The 16019-nt window shown below is 40.6% G+C and overlaps 1 long non-coding RNA gene across 1 annotated transcript in view; it reads left to right on the forward strand.

Annotated features, from left to right (window-relative positions):
• Positions 1 to 16019, forward strand: part of LOC148190303 (uncharacterized) — a 112485-nt gene that overhangs the window by 82390 nt on the left and 14076 nt on the right. The gene's annotated exons all lie outside the window — the stretch shown is intronic.

The following is a 16019-nucleotide window of genomic DNA, read 5'->3' on the forward strand; positions in this document are numbered from 1 at the left end:
GTTTTATAAGCTTCCTATGCACACAGGACATCTGAGCATAAGACTTTTTACATTGCAGCTCCAACGTTTGTTAAAAACCATTAGAGATTATTTTTATTTTGTGGATAACAGGAGTGAATAATTTTTTTTCTAAAAGTAAAAACTATAAAATGACAGAAAGTCTTTTAACTCTTATTTTCATCAGCTGACTCTGTGAACTGCAGCAGGTGTCTGCTTTGAAATCATATTAGTTTGAAAAATGTCCTTGTCTCTCATACAATTACCCAAAAAAACACTTTTACAAAATTCAAGTAGCCCAAACCGTCATTCAAGTTGAGACTTATCCTTTGACATTTTTATTTTGACACATCTTTTTTAGTTTTTTTAATTAAATCTCACACAGATAAAGGTCTGCCTGCACAACCTGTGACAAGAAAAGTGTAACTTTGTACTGTTGCAGTCTCTTTTTATTCCAGATTTGTGAATGTTCGGAGCTTTAAACTCTGTCAGCGGTCTAAACCTCAGGTTCCTCAGCTGGGTTTTAAAGATGTTGTTAAGGTGTTAGAGACAGAAACAGACGCTGGAACAGTTGGACAACACCATAATTAACCCTTTAAAACCAGAGCTAATTGGCTTGATTTCTTTTTAAAACATAGTTACAAGTTATGAGTTACAATAAAACTACTTGAAATTAAGCAAATAAATAAATAAATTAATTAATTAAGTAATTGTTATTCTAAAATAATTTCTCTCTCTTTCTCTTTAAAGAAACTTTTCCTTCATTTGTTTGAATTTATTTGACATTTTTTGGCAAATTGCTCATTGCCTTGTTAGCCATGTTTTTTTTGGTTTTTCTTTTAGATAAAAATCACAACAATTTGCTCATATTTCAAAAGTTTAAATGCATATGAAAGGCAGGTGAATGCAGTGCAAGAAAATTGATGGCATTCCTGGTTTGAAAGGGTTAAAGAGAAAAAGACTTAAATGTGATTGGAGTCATTTTTGCTCCTGCAGTGAAAAGATGGATTACTGTCAGTTTTTGATGGTTTATCGTCTCTGTCCTCCGTGTTCGCTGCTAAAACGATCTCTTCTGTACACGAGGATGCATTTAGCTCTCCGCCTGTTTGGCTCCATCAGACGGTTTCTGATGGATTCACCGAGTCGGCGCTGCTTCAGGTTTAATAAAGTTTTAAAGAGATAAAAGTAAAGCAGATCCTACATCTCTTTCCTCTCCTCCCTCCCCTCGTCCTCTCCTCTCTCCTCATTAAGCAGCTCTCTGATTGATGTATTAAACCTTTACTTTTTTACCAGCCCGCTCCTTTCATTAGTCCGGGACAGATTGTTTCTCTTTCATGTGTCTCTCCTCCTTCCCTCTGTCCTTTCTTTGTCTTTTTCTGCCGTCTTATTGTCTATTAAAGACACTCGGAGGGATGACAGATCGAGAGCGATGAGAGAATGAACAAAGGGAGAAATGGAGGGTCTCTGTGTGTGTGTGTGTGTGTGTGTGTGTGTGTGTGTGTGTGTGTGTGTGTGTGTGTGTGTGTGTGTGTGTGTGCGCGCGTGCGTGTGCGTTTAGAGAGGAATGTGTGTTTGTGTCTTTTTTTTCTCTGTGTGTGTGATGTGTGTCGGGGAGATGGTGACGCAGATAGTATCCTTCATGTTGGAGCATGTGTGGGTTTCCAGGGATTGCAGAGCTCCCAGAGACTCCTCCTGCACAGATACTGCCACCTCCTCCTGCAGGAGGCCAAACGCACCATCAGCAGGAGGTGAAACAGGCGAGGAGCAAACACGCCTCACTAGTCGGGTTTCCATCACAGATTTGCCCATAAATATAGTGATATTTTCAACATTTTCATAAAATACAGCTAGGAGATGACGGCGTTTCCATTGTGTGATGTTATGCGACTTCTCTCGCGATGTTGCGTGACTTTCCTCTGGCAATAGCGTTCCAGTAACCATGGCGATGGATGTCTAAAACATCGACAGCTTTATTTCCTTTACAACCGCTCATTAACGTCGATCTAATATCGCTGTAATGTCTTTGTCTGGTATCAGAGTGAAGAAGATCTCGGTCTCTTCCTCCGTCCACACTGAGTCATGTTTTGCTTAATGTCATGTGACTTTGTTGTACTTTTTCTTTTTCTTTGGGTTTAATGGCGGTTAGTCTGAAAAACACCGGGCAAGTGTGGCAAGAGAAAAAAAAAGTTATGTGTCCTTGAAAGGTCATGGAAAAGTTTTGAAGTTATGAGAGTCTATGAAAGTGTGTGGGAGCCCTGACAGTGGTTTTGGAACATTTTGCAGATGTTTGTCTTTTTAAGCCAAAGTTTTGTGCACCAGGCTCTCTGCAGTCATGGAAAACCTAGAATAGTCATGGAATTTGACAATCTCTTAAAGTCACTAAATTTTGTTGTGTGTAGTAATTTTCATTGTTACAGTACTTTCCCGTGGATAAGCTTTTACATAATGTAATGAGAGTAAAGTAACCATACAGCTGTGCTCATGTTAAACATTGTGAATGGTCATTTAACTTTATTATTTTTGAAAAGTCATGAAAAAGTTTTGAAAGTTTTGAGTAAAAATTGTAATTCTTCTTAAGTCTCAGTTGTTCCAAAGTAAAGACAGACAGATGACTGAGTGTGGCTTCAAAGCTGTTATCTGTGCAGCATGGTCTGACAGACAGGTATGTGGAGGGGCACAAAGGTGTGTGTGTGTGTGTGTCTGTGTGTGTGTCTGTGTGTGTGTGTGTGTGTGTGTGTGTGTGTGTGTGTGTGTGTGTGTGTGTGTGTGTGTGTGTGTGTGTGTGTGTGTGTGTGTGTGTGTGTCTGTGTGTGTGTCTGTGTGTGTGTGTGTGTGTGTGTGTGTGTGTGTGTGTGTGTGTGTGTGTGTGTGTGTGTGGCAGGAAGTAGCTTCAGGGGGATTCTCAGGATTCTTAACATGTTTCATCTTTGAAACATTTTCCAAAACTGTATTTCGGAGGCAGACAGAACAAACACATTTAGGCCGGTCACTGCAGGTGATGCATTAAACAGATACAACCCTGAAAACAACCGTTACGGCAAAAAATGACTCGTCTAACGTCCAACATGCTGCGGTGAAGAATCTGCCTGAAACGGTGAAATGTGAGATCTGTGAAAGACTTAACCTATCAATCCATCAGAGATTTCAGACGTGCCTGCACACTGCCGCGTCTGATGAGAGATAACGAGAGACAGACGGATGAAAGGACGAGTCAGACAGACGGACAAATCAACTGACAGCCAGTCAGACTAAAGAGCTGCAAATCTCATTCCTACGTGGTGCGGAGTCCCCGCTCGGTAATGCCGAGACTCCCACTGAGAGAGGGCCTCCCACTGCTTCGGCTAAAAGAGTATTTGTAATGAGGTGGGCTGAAAAAAGCCAGAGAGGAGAAAAAAAAATCACTTTTTGCAGTGGTTATATGGAGGTGTCAGGCAGCATCTCAACTAGACACAAGTCAGGGTCCAATCACAGCCGCCCCATACATCTCGCAATTTAGGACATTTCTTGGATTTTAAGACATTTTCCGAGGTTTTAGGACATGTCTTGGATTCTTGGATGTTTCTCAGGTTTTAGAATGTTTCCTGGATTTTAGGACATTTCTCGGATTTTAGGACATTCCTTGGATTTCCGTTGTTTTTAAGATTTTAGTCCTTTGATGTTTGTCTTACTCTAGGACGTTTGTAGGATTTTAAGACATTTAGGAGATTTTAAGACATGTCTAGGATTCTTGGATGTTTCTCAGATTTTAGGACATTTGTAGGATTTTCAAAGGTTTCTCAGATTTAGAAAATTTCTGGCATTTTATGACATTTAGGATTTTGGGACATCACTGATTTCAAGACATTTTGTGGAGTTTAGGGCAGTTTTAGGATGTTTCTAGGATATTTGCACATTTCTATCATTTTAGGACATTTCTGGGATTTCAGGACATTTCTGGGATTTTAGGACATTTCTGGGATTTTAGGACATCAGTGTCTCAGCTGTGTCCTCTGTCAGGGGTGTGGGGGATCCTCCTCTGGCTCTATTTTGATGCTGTTTTATGTCTCTGACACTTACGGAGACTAAAAGGACAAAAACAATTCTCAGTGTGAATCACTTTATTTTTATTGTGAATTAGAAAATGGTTTGGGGACCAACGGGCACCCTTTCAGGGGCCAGATTTGGCCCCCAGGCCATAAGTTGAGTATCTTTGCTCTTGGAGAAACTTGACTGGTGCATGGGGGCAACAGTCACAGGGTGGTAATTTTAGTTTTTCATCAGTTAAAGAGAACAAACAGAACAATGTGTGAGGGTGAAACTCAGACCTCACAGGTTCAGTGTTGTGCCTTGCGGTGCCAGTTCTCCTCCATCTGTGAACCAAACCATCACGTTCACTCCCCTCTGTGTTACACTCCACATGTCCACATGTGAAACCTGGTTCACATCAGCTTTCCATAGCAGAGTGTAAATATTGGACATTCCTCTTGACTTTGCACAAACAGGTTGATGTGTGAGAACTACGCCGTTTTCCATCAACCGTCAACTTGCACAAATGGAAATTGCAAATACAAAATACGCCTAATGGAAACATGTCAATTTGGAAAAGACTCCTACTTGTCGCAAAAATAGTTTTTACCCTCGCATGAGCTGGTATTTCAGGCGATGCAGCTACGTGCTCATCAGTAGGAACTGGCTCCCTCATGATGCAGCCGGAGCCACAAGAGCTGTTATTGCATCACATAACTCTGAGAAAGTTTTGAATCCACAATTCCTCTGTGAAATCATGGACTACATCTCCCAGAAATCCCTCATACGTGGCCGCTTCCACGTATAAGGGGCTCGCCTTTCCATCATGGCTCCATAACACGCCTACGTGGCCTTGGATTGGAAATAATGACGGCTAGTGCGGTGGCTGCAATAGAAATAAAGCTGCTGATGTTTTGAACATCCATCGCCATGGTTACTGGGATGTTATCACCAGAGGAGAAGTTGCACATCATCACTCAGTGGAAACACAGTCAGCTCCACGTTGTGCTTTATCCACATTGACTAAATATTGCTTATGTTTTGCACAAATCTGTAACTGAAACGCGCCCACCATCAGCCACCATCAACATCACTTTTTGTGCATCATTCAAACACCTTTTAGGAGTATTTATACCTCTGAAACCTCAGCAAAGTGGTTTGATTTTTTTGGGGCTTAGGAAAAATGTCAAGAAATCTGTAAATGTTATTGTAACAATTCTGTATTTTTGTGCTTATTTTCAGAGAATTTTCTTGCAACTTTTTACTAATTTCTTGCTGATTTTTTCGGTCATATCTTGTTAAATTGCCCATCCCCTTCTTCCCATGTTTTTTAAAAAGAAATCAAGCCAATTTGCTTGGGTTTTGAAGGGTTAAGGTGTTAACCTGTCAGCTGAGGTTACCTCCTCTACTTTAACCCTTTAAATCTGAACATCACTTTTCTAGTGCTGCTTTTAGACACCTATCACAAATATTTAACCATTTGAACCCTGGGCCAAATCTTCCAAAATATGCAAAGAAGATACAATGAGCATCTTGTTACGAAATGTTAAACGTAAAAACAAAACGTCTGTTCAACCCACCTTAAAAATCCTCCTGTTTTTATCCTAAAACTCTGTAAAGAAACATCCCAGACTCCACAGCCCTGTTTTATAATGTTTGAGTTTCATTTCTTTATATAACAGGAGAAACTCAAGATGCTCCAAACTTCTGATTTTGAGTTAATCACATTATTGATCTGGTGTTAGAGGATGCCATCTTTCTCTGGATCGGTGTGCACGTGCAGAAACATGCAGGCATGAACACGAAATATCAGAGAACCTGCATCCTGATTTAACATGCTGAAACTCTGCAGAACTGATCTTAACTTCACGATCAAAGAAAAGACAGTTAAACGCATCTAATTGCTGCATGTTTCAGTCCCTTTATTCGAGAGATCTGTGTGAAACGCAAGCTGACAGCCAATGGCAGCAGTCCTTTGATTCGCCGCTGTTCTCGCACATAAATATGATATACATCTCACACACTCCGGTTGTCAGCAGAGCGATAGAGCCAGGAGTCAAAGAGTCAATCAGCACTGTTTACTCGTGGCTTGATTAAGCTCAACGTTTGCTCCGAGCTAAAGACGGAAAATGTGCGTCTATGAATCAAAGCGGCTTTAAGAAGAGAGGCGAGCGTTTGAGTCCTGCCAGCGCTCCTCTTTAGTCGTCCCTTAAACTCGTTGTTCATGCCCTGCAGCTATTGGCCGGCGCCCAGAGAACTAAACGAGGAACGCAAGGGCAAAAAGCACGTAATAAAAGGAAGGCGTGAGGATGTATGGAAACACAAACATACAGGCAGCAACATTAATAACCCTCGAGCACACAAACACTCCTACACACACACACACACACACACACGCACACACAGCTGCACATACCCACAACACACTGCTGAACTGTACATACCATCAGTTTTACTCCACTTAAAAAAGTGTCACCCACTGCAGCGAGATTAATAATGAATCATTAAAGTTAAGGTTCATATTTTTTTAAATGGGACTGTGTAGAGTACGTATCCAGTCGTTGTATTATATACTACTACTACTACTATTACAACTACTATTACTACTACTACTACTACTACTACTACTACTAATAATAATAATAATAATAATAATAATAATAGTAACACTGCTAATGATAACAACAGCAACAACAAAAATAATATATATTTCTCTAACACCTTTTATACACAGAATGCAGTCAAAGTGCTTTACATGCTAAAAATTAAATCCTAATTTCCCTCCATTACAGATTTGTGCAAAACTTACGCGTTACTTAGATCAAACACAATGGTGAGCTGACTGTGTTTCCACTGAGTGATGTTGTGCAACTTCTCCTCTGGTGATAACATCCCAGTAACCATGGCGATGGATGTTCAAAACATCAGCAGCTTTATTTCTATTGCAGCCACCAAACTAGTCGTCATTATTTCCAATCCAAGGCCACGTAGGCGTGTTATGGAGCCATGATGGAAAGGCGAGCCCTTTATACGTGCGAGCAGCCACGTATGAGGGATTTCTGGGAGATGTAGTCCACGATTTCACAGAGGAATTGTGGATTCAAAACTTTCTCAGAGTTATGTGATGCAATAACAGCTCTTGTAGCTCCTGCTGCATCATGAGGGAGCCAGTTCCTACTGACAAGCACATAGACACAGCATCATGTGATCTCACAGCGTCATGTGACCTCATAGCGTCATGTGACCTAGAAAAGACTAAAAAGTGTTTCCATTGCAGTTTGGACAAATAATTGGCTTTTTGCGGTCGCCTGAAATATCCCCTCATGCGAGCGTAAAAACTTTTTTATGATAAATGTGAGTTTTTTCGAAGCTGATGAGTTTCGATTTGGCATATTTTATATTCACAATTTCAGTTGCGTAATTCGAGGCTTAATGGAAACCGGCCTCGTGTTTATACAAAGCTGGTTGAAAATCAGCAAAGTGTCCCGTTAATTATCAGATCAGACGGTGAGTTATATGAGGTCACATTCATCCTCCAATCCATCCTGAATCGGACCCTCGCTCCCTAAATATTTCATCTTTATCTGACCATATAACCCTCGTTAGTGTCAGGCGACGCTGCCAGAAGTGTGAAATGTCTCTGGAAGGCCACGGCAATAACAATTCCACGTTTGAGTCTGAAGCCAGATCGTGCCAAGTCAGATCTCCTGCGGTGTGGAGCCATCAGTACGCCGTGCTGGTGGATGCTTTTCATCTTTTTATTGAATAATGATTATAGACTCTGTAATTATTTTAGTTAAATGCAATCATTCAGATTGAATCCTGTGTCAGAAGCTCGCTGACTTCATGTGGTGTGAAATTGTCATGCTGACCTCATATCTGGCAGCGTGACAGCAGGAAGTGTATGGACAGCTGCTTAATCTGCAACAACCAATTTGTGTGCAGGTCCAGACCGCCGCAGTGTTGGTTAGAAGAAGAAAACAAAAAAACGGTCTGTGCGTTGCATTCAGAGCGTTCCCATATGCAGCAGAGACATCGCTGCAGTCTGACGAGGCTTCAGGGAACAATATACAAACAACATTTGGCATTTGAGCGGCGTGTTCCCTCTAAACTGATGTCCCGACAATCTGCTCATTCTTCATACTTACTAAAGGTTATTGAAAAAGGTTGAATATCGTCTTCATTTAAAAACAAAATGAAGAAATGGACAGATTTTCTTAATTTATTTTTCCTTAATGTCCAGGGGAGTAAAAGAAGCCCAGTTTACTGGAGAAAATGTTAACTTTGTGCGTTTCTGTAAACCATATTTGTTTGTTTCATACATTTTTAAAGTGACAGAGTACCTGGGCTGATTTTGTCACCTGCCGAGCCGCAGACCGCCGCTCAAGACCAACAATAAAATGCAGAGAAAAAAATAGTAATATGATGTAAATAAATACACAGACACATACAAACAAATTAGTTTTGATACCACAAAGTATCAAAGGTACTAATATAGAAGTTTAACATATTGGTGGTTTGCAGAAAAAGCAAAGTTTCAAACTTTACTCTGATAATTGTAGGATTACTGCTGAAAACTAAAGGGCGTGGGATTAATTAATCTAATAAAGTATTAAAATGTTTTAAATCAATCTTTCAACACTCTTAAAGTGCTAAGACATTGAAAGTAGGATCTTGTGATTTTTTTCTGATGTTACACAGTAAAATCATACAAATAATTGGTAATATATATATATATATATATATATATATATATATATCTAATATATTTCAGATCAGGATAGTGAAACCATCGGCCCGTACAAAGCAGCAGCTCCTCATCAGTTTTGGATCTGTCAGAATCCTCCAGCTGATCAGTTTCCTGTTGGGTTTTCAGAGTTAGGATAACTCTATAAAATGCTGCGTTTATTTACATTTCACCAGTTGCCTCCCAATGTTTCATTAGTCTTGTTGATTTCACAGTAATATTTGACACAGCGGGTAACTAATGGACTCTTTGTGCTTTGAAGAAATAATAATTGCACCTGGGAAAACAAAAACAAGCATTTATAAGTTAAATGGAACAAATGTAAATAGTAGAATGAGCGGTGGCAGTCACAAATCAGCTAGTGAAACAAACTTCCGTTAACACGTTTGACACGAGACAAGTCAAACGATGCGGGGTGGATTTGTACCTCCATCAGCCGGTTTAAAAGTGCCGAGTTGCACCTTAGATGGACCATCTCTGGAGTTCGACCGTCTCTGAAATCCAAGAATTGATTAGGAGCCGCGGTGCAGGAAACGAAAGCTGGAAGACAATCTATATGCGTCATGTTTGTCATCTGCAGCAGTCAGAGTTAATTGATGGAAACCAACCTTTGTGTCGACCCCCATCTGTTACAAAAAACATCTGTTACAAATGCATATTGGCTCCAAATATCCGTTAACTACTAATAATTAGTATCAGCCCTGAAAAACCAATATCAGAGATGCAAATCGTGCGTCACAAAGTCAAACCAAGTCATTCCAAGGCAGCACTTGTGTTCAGGAAAAGGCAAAGTCAAAATAACCTCCCTTAGTGACCAGCTGGTGCATTCAGACTTTAAATGAGCATCGTGCAATAACTGCAACAGTAAGAATCCCCTTTTTCTTTCCTGCGTCGTGTGCTTTCAGTTTTTCTCTGCTCATAAACACAGCCAACAGTGGAGCGGCGTGAACCGGTGACCTTGAGGTCCTCCTCTCTTACCTCGAGCACTCAGCTGGTCTCGGATGGCTCTTTTCCATTTTTAAGGAGATCAGACCCCAACATGGCCTCCAGTCTCGGGGGTAAATCTCATTAAAGACTCTGAGCTCCGTCTCTCGCCCCGCCATCACAGCAAACATCAAAGTGTCATTTAGGGGAAACTGCAGGATCTTCCTCTCAAAAGGAATAAAGTTGAGAAATATTTTTTGGAGTGCACTTTCTTTCTGAAGGATGTTGTTAAATGAACATTTGGGGTTAGAATTAGAAACTGAGAGATTTATTGCACTGAGCGTCCCTGTGAAACCTCGGCTGCCCTGCAGTGACAATGAGATCATTTGCAGCAAATGAAGAGAATCACAGAGACTAAGTGGCACAAAACAAGAAGTGCATTTGTGGCTGAGACGCTTCATTTGGGTTTCCTTTAGACTGAGTGCAACATCCTCTTTTTTCAGCGTGCTGATGCATTTTTAAATGAGCTGATCAACGCCAATCAGGTCAACACGAAAGGATTCTGACAGACATTTTATTGTGGAAAAGCTTCGTACTGTTAGCTTGCAGCTAAATATGAAACTGTCTTTGTGTGGAGAAAATCAGTTTGTTTCCAGGAGCAGTTTAGTGGTTATAGTTCAGTTCGGTCATGTGACTCCTGTCCTCGTCCCAGTATACAATCAGCGAGAGGGGGTCCATTTATTGAAGAAGTCTGTCCTCTTCTGCTCCAGCTAGTCGTTATAAACCGATATTATTAACACAGTCTATGATATCGACCACATGACAATCGCAGCTGTTTATTTACAGGAACTTCGGGGTAGAAAAACGCCGCCTCCTTCATTGATTCGTTTCAAGCCACCTAAAAATATCAACATTAGTTTGCACTATTTTTAGAATATTTTCAAAGATATTTGCTGTCAGTCAGCCCTTACTGACGGGGCTTTGAAGCTTTTATATATTATTTTACTCCACTGAACGGCCGAGCTGCTGCTCGTCCGCTGCCTCCATCAGCTGCTGTGGAAGCTAAAGAGGAGACAAGATTTACATGTAGGCGACACTTTGACTCTTTTACACTTTTACTGATTTTTAGGTGGTTAAAATATGTTTTGCTGCGGCCCTGTCTACAGCAGGACATCACTTTGTGCCGTTGTTGTGGGACTGTACTTTATTTATCAGAGGAGAGCGTGGCTGGGGTGTGAATTTTTAATTTAAAATAAATATAAAATGCGACTTTTTCGAGCTGTATCTCCCTCAACTCAGCCAAAAGTAAAAACACAAGTCCCTCCTCAGTGCCTACATTTTTTTAATGACTTTAAGGCCGGCGCGGCAACTAGGAGCACACGCAGAACGCCGAGTCAGGTTAAAGTCCGACTGAGGTGTTTACATGACGGAGGAAATCAAATAATCTTAATATCTGGGTGTGTATCAAGAAATTCAATTTAGTTCCATTTCAGGGGACTAACATGTTTACAGATATTTTGAAAGTCCAGTTTTAGTTGGACAGATTTCCATTTTCTTTAACGTCTCTGGATGGACAGACTCAGAGCTTCGTACCTTCACTGCAGTTACTGTACTTGTATGAGATATTAAAAATGCCATCATGCTGGTGTGTACTGGCGTCTTGTCAGAATTAAAAGCACTTCGGTGTTAGCGGCGCTCACCGGGGACGTGTTGAACAAGAGTTAGAGCTGTTCTCGAATGACATTTAACTCTTTGTATGAGCTGCACTTTTCTTTCATCCATCATCTGTTCCTCAAGGACCTGAACATACATCTGTCTAATCCTGCAATTAAACTACAGCTCTGACTGAGAGCACGTCTTATCGGAGCCGCTATGCACCGCTTTCCTACATTTATCAGCATTCACACCTGTAAAATCAGAGACACTGCTGCCAATTAAAGAAAGATGCAAAGATCGACCGGATAGTGACCAGGACTGGATGATTTTCAGCTTGATTGGCTGTGTCCAATAACCGTCCATAATCTCTGAAACCATCATCCTTGAGTTGAATATTCAATAAACGGGATTATAATGGCTGCAAGAAACAGACGATCAAAAAGATGATTTGTTTGATAAGTTGTTAATAAAACATCCCACCAACTCATTCTTCACCTGTTCATCCAAACTGGGCCCGCCACAGAAATCGAAATGAACAAAACCACCCATCCTGTGTAAGTTTTGTAACCTTCTGTATTTTGCTCAAACTCTGGCAGTTAAAACGCTGGAAATGGACGGCGTGATATTTTCAGTGATGAGGACGGCGTGCTGTACGTTCTCAGTGACTTGTTGACCAATCAGATTGCTTGGTCCTAACTCTTGTATAATAGTTGTAAACATTTATTTTGACAGAGATTTTGCAGATGCTTAATTAAAAATATTTTTGATATTATTATATTATCCATTTTTTAAAAATCTAATTAATCTATTTAATTATTTTTCTAGCTTTAAAGAAAACCTCCAAATATGTTTGAATATGCTGCCAACTAATTCAAAAGTTCTTTGAAAGAAAGAAAATTATAAGGTCAAAGTTTTAAAAAATCGGAAATTGGAGTCAGCCATGAAATTTCAATCGGTGCGTCTCTTTGAACAGAGGAAGGTCTACACACTTCAGCTCCCTGTACAGTTTTTAGAAATGATTATAGAAATACTCACATCGCAGTGACGTTTCCAGCTACCTGCTCTTCTTCAGAGAGAAGCCTGAAGAAGAGCAGGTAGCCTGAAACCTCATAAATTAAAGCACTTTAACGAGGTTCCAGCACCTTCTTCAGCGTTTTTATGGATATACGCATTTGCAACTTTTTGCAAATCGGTGCGTCTCTACGGTTAAGCACCAAATGTATTTAAATCTACTCACCTGCTTGAGGAGATGTTCAGTCGACTAATGTTTAGCACATTTAATGACCCCTGAAACAGTCTGTCAACAGATTGTCAGAAACCCTGTCTCAGTACTCTGCAGTTATACTGCCACATATTTATCACTTCTCTATCAAACATTTTGTTATAGTGTAAACAAAAAAATCTCCCAAACCGACAGTTAATCTGACTGACTTTGAGTGAGCGCAGATCTGAAGTCATTCAGAGTTTACGTACATGTGATCATGCATGCATGTGGGGCTCCTCCTCGGCCTTCGCCGTCAGCACCTCCCCGCCGTGTTTACCTGCGTCGTGTTTGGCCTTGGTGCGGAGCGGCTGTGTGCTGCAGGTATTGAACAGAAGCCGACGTGAGACTCTTGGAGATCTCGGCAGAGAGCGGCAGCATTAGTTTGGGATCGGAGAGGAGGTGGACAACTTAAGCCAGGATTGATGTGCAGCTTGTGAACTAATGCTGCTCTGCAGCCTGACGGTTCCTCTCAGGAGGCCGAGCGGGAGAATAATAACGCTCGTGTTTAGTGTCAGTTGTCTCCGTCTTTATCAGACTGCTTTCTTTAATCAATCACTGACGGACTTTAGGGTTGTGTTTTCCTGGACTTAAGCGACTGTGTCTCAGAGGGTTTTTTATTCTCTCCTTCTGTCTGCGTCGTTGTAACTTTGCTATCGTTGTGCTTTTCTGATGAAACAAGTTTTGTCTGATCCGTCTCTTTCCTCAGCAGTGTTTCAGTCTTTCTGTGTTTTTGTCTTCGTGACTCTTGATGTCGATGTTAGCTGAGAGCTGATAGAGTTTGATCAGTAGCCGGGTTTCCATTAACCCTCAAATTGCGCAAATTGAAATTGCGTAATTGTGGATCGATGTAAGTTTCTGACCGTGGTTTATTGAGTAGTTGCACCGTTTTATGCGAGACAGGAAAAGGACATGAAGTCAGTAGTGGACCAGACGAGATGTGATTATGGAAGGACTTTGCCTGCTGTATTTTTTCGTTGAAGTTTTCTTCACGTGAGCACTTTGATTTTACTAAATGGAGCAGGAACACGAGTCAAAACCGGGACGCCTTGCAGACTAAGTGTCCACTGAAGCTCATAAATTAATATCAAAACTCTCCATCACCGTCTTTGTACAAACTGGCAGGCTGCTGTGAGTAATCATCCATCCCTCATGATGAAATGACCAAAGAACTGTAAATATTACAAAAATAAATGATGATTATAACCACCACGCTCACAATCACAAACTCTTTAAACATGAGCCGCTGACAGAGCGCTCCGTATAATCTTGGCAGCCAGCATGTGGAGCCAAAACAATGAGAAACTGATTCTGCACAATTAATCAAATATGAATTGCTATCATTATTTTGGCTTCCCACAACTAATCAAACATGATCAGCTGATGTTTACAATGCGAGTTTTGTTTGCAGAGAAACTGCAGATCAGATGTTTCCTGAACTAACAGCAGAGTCCACGTTAGATGAGCCGACCGCGACGCCCCGCAGTGACTGCAGACGGGCAAAAAATAACCATCCCTTCATCATCATCATAAGCTGTTTGGAAGAATGTCGGATTTAGAAGAGAACAATTTATATGTAAAGAGTGCACGAGACAATTATACAAAACTCACCTGATGTCCACCTGAAAGAACGCGATAATCTGCAGTACGATGAATTACCTCACTGTCCTCGTCCAGTGTCGGCTCAGACATCCAAAACTCTGACGCCGCACCGCGCACCACGATACTGCGACCACTGCAAAAAAAATAAATAGATAAAAACAATTAAAGATGAGTGGCAGATCTTTGGATCACGACATCCCGTCACTAATAAATAAATGTTTGGAAACCCTGACTCGTTCCAAATACATGAGCTCCTAAACTATAACTTAAAAAAGTAAAAAAGAATAATAATAACAATCATAATTACCATAATAATAATATTTTTAGTTACCAAACGTTGGCGATTTTAGGAAACTATCCCTGTACTGATCTGGGGATTTTGCCCCCAAAATATGATCTTTTTCTAACCATATCAAAGTTTGTATTTTTTTATTTAATTTTTGCCTAACCCTAATCACAGATTAACCACAGCACTGTTGACATTTTAAGTGTTAAAGTGAAGTTTTAACAAATCTGCTGCACAACAACAATCATAATAATAATAATAATAATAATGATAATAACTATATTAAAACAGCACTTTTAAAAAAGTTTATAAACTGCTTTGACAAACAAAGCAGAAATGTGATACACAGACAGCAATAAAACAACGGAAATCCAAACAGCCCTATTGAACACAAGTGAGACAAAAGCAGGCGAGAGTTAGCATGAAATTTAAACTGGAGGACAAATAATGCAAGATGTAAAATGTCAATTAAAAAGCAATAAAACCACGCACTAAAAAAAAAATAAAATAAAACAGCCACTGTTGGTTTGTGGACTCGTGTTCTGAAGCCTCAACTTTAACTTTACAGTAACTTCATGATAAAAAACCAACACGCCAAGACCGTCAGACATCAGCAAAGAATCCAAAATCAGGCATAACAAGAGAAGACGTGGGTGCTTTCAGTGAGTGTATGTCGCGTTTTCATAACGGTCTTGTGAAGCGTTTCGGATCATCTGTGTTGTGTTTCTGTCACCTCGCTCTCTCTCTTTCTCGAGGGTTATTTTTTGTAAGACTTATTAAGATTCGCACATGAAACCTGAGCGAGCTGAACTCGTGTGATAACACTTTCTCTCCCGCTTTTCTGTGGGTGTCTGGCGGCCCCGGTGTGTCTGCACGACTGAACCGGTGTCGGTGGAGATGCTGCCAGGGAATGATGAGCACGCTGCCGCCCCTCTCAGCCTCCCTAATCCGCCCCAATCTAATTTAGATTAGCCCGAACACTCCCCCAACATTCTCTGAGCTGCTGATATCACAAACACGCCGCACGGCAGCCGGGCATGTTCACACGCAGTGTCAAGATGATCCTGCTGCAGGGTCGGCCTGTGTGTGTGTGTGTGTGTGTGTGTGTGTGTGTGTGTGTGTGTGTGTGTGTGTGTGTGTGTGTGTGTGTGTGTGTGGACTTGTTTGTTCATGTCTGCGTGTCATTTGTGTCGCTGTCTTCAGAAATTCATGTGTGTTGTTTTCATGCATTTGTACGCGTGTGTGTGTTTTGTCTGGAGCTCCGCTGGCGCTCTGAGGCCACTGATCCATAATCTGTTACAGTTATAAAACTCTTCATTTGGAAATCTAATTTTATTCAACTTCTTGTCTGTTTCATCCCATCATCATTATACTCTTTTTTTTTTTTCCAAAAAAAAATGTTAACACAAAAAATAGGAAAAAGAACAAAAACAGGAAATGACCCGAAAAAGTGCTAAAATGAAATAATAAATATAAATCATAATTTCTTATAATTGTAATAACTATAATATAGTGTTCTTGGTATTTTTCCTCAAGAAATT

This window comes from Plectropomus leopardus, chromosome 2, assembly GCF_026936395.1.
Source record: "Plectropomus leopardus strain MGB_pleo_1.0 chromosome 2, ASM2693639v1, whole genome shotgun sequence".
In the NCBI taxonomy this organism is placed as follows: Eukaryota; Metazoa; Chordata; class Actinopteri; order Perciformes; family Serranidae; genus Plectropomus; species Plectropomus leopardus.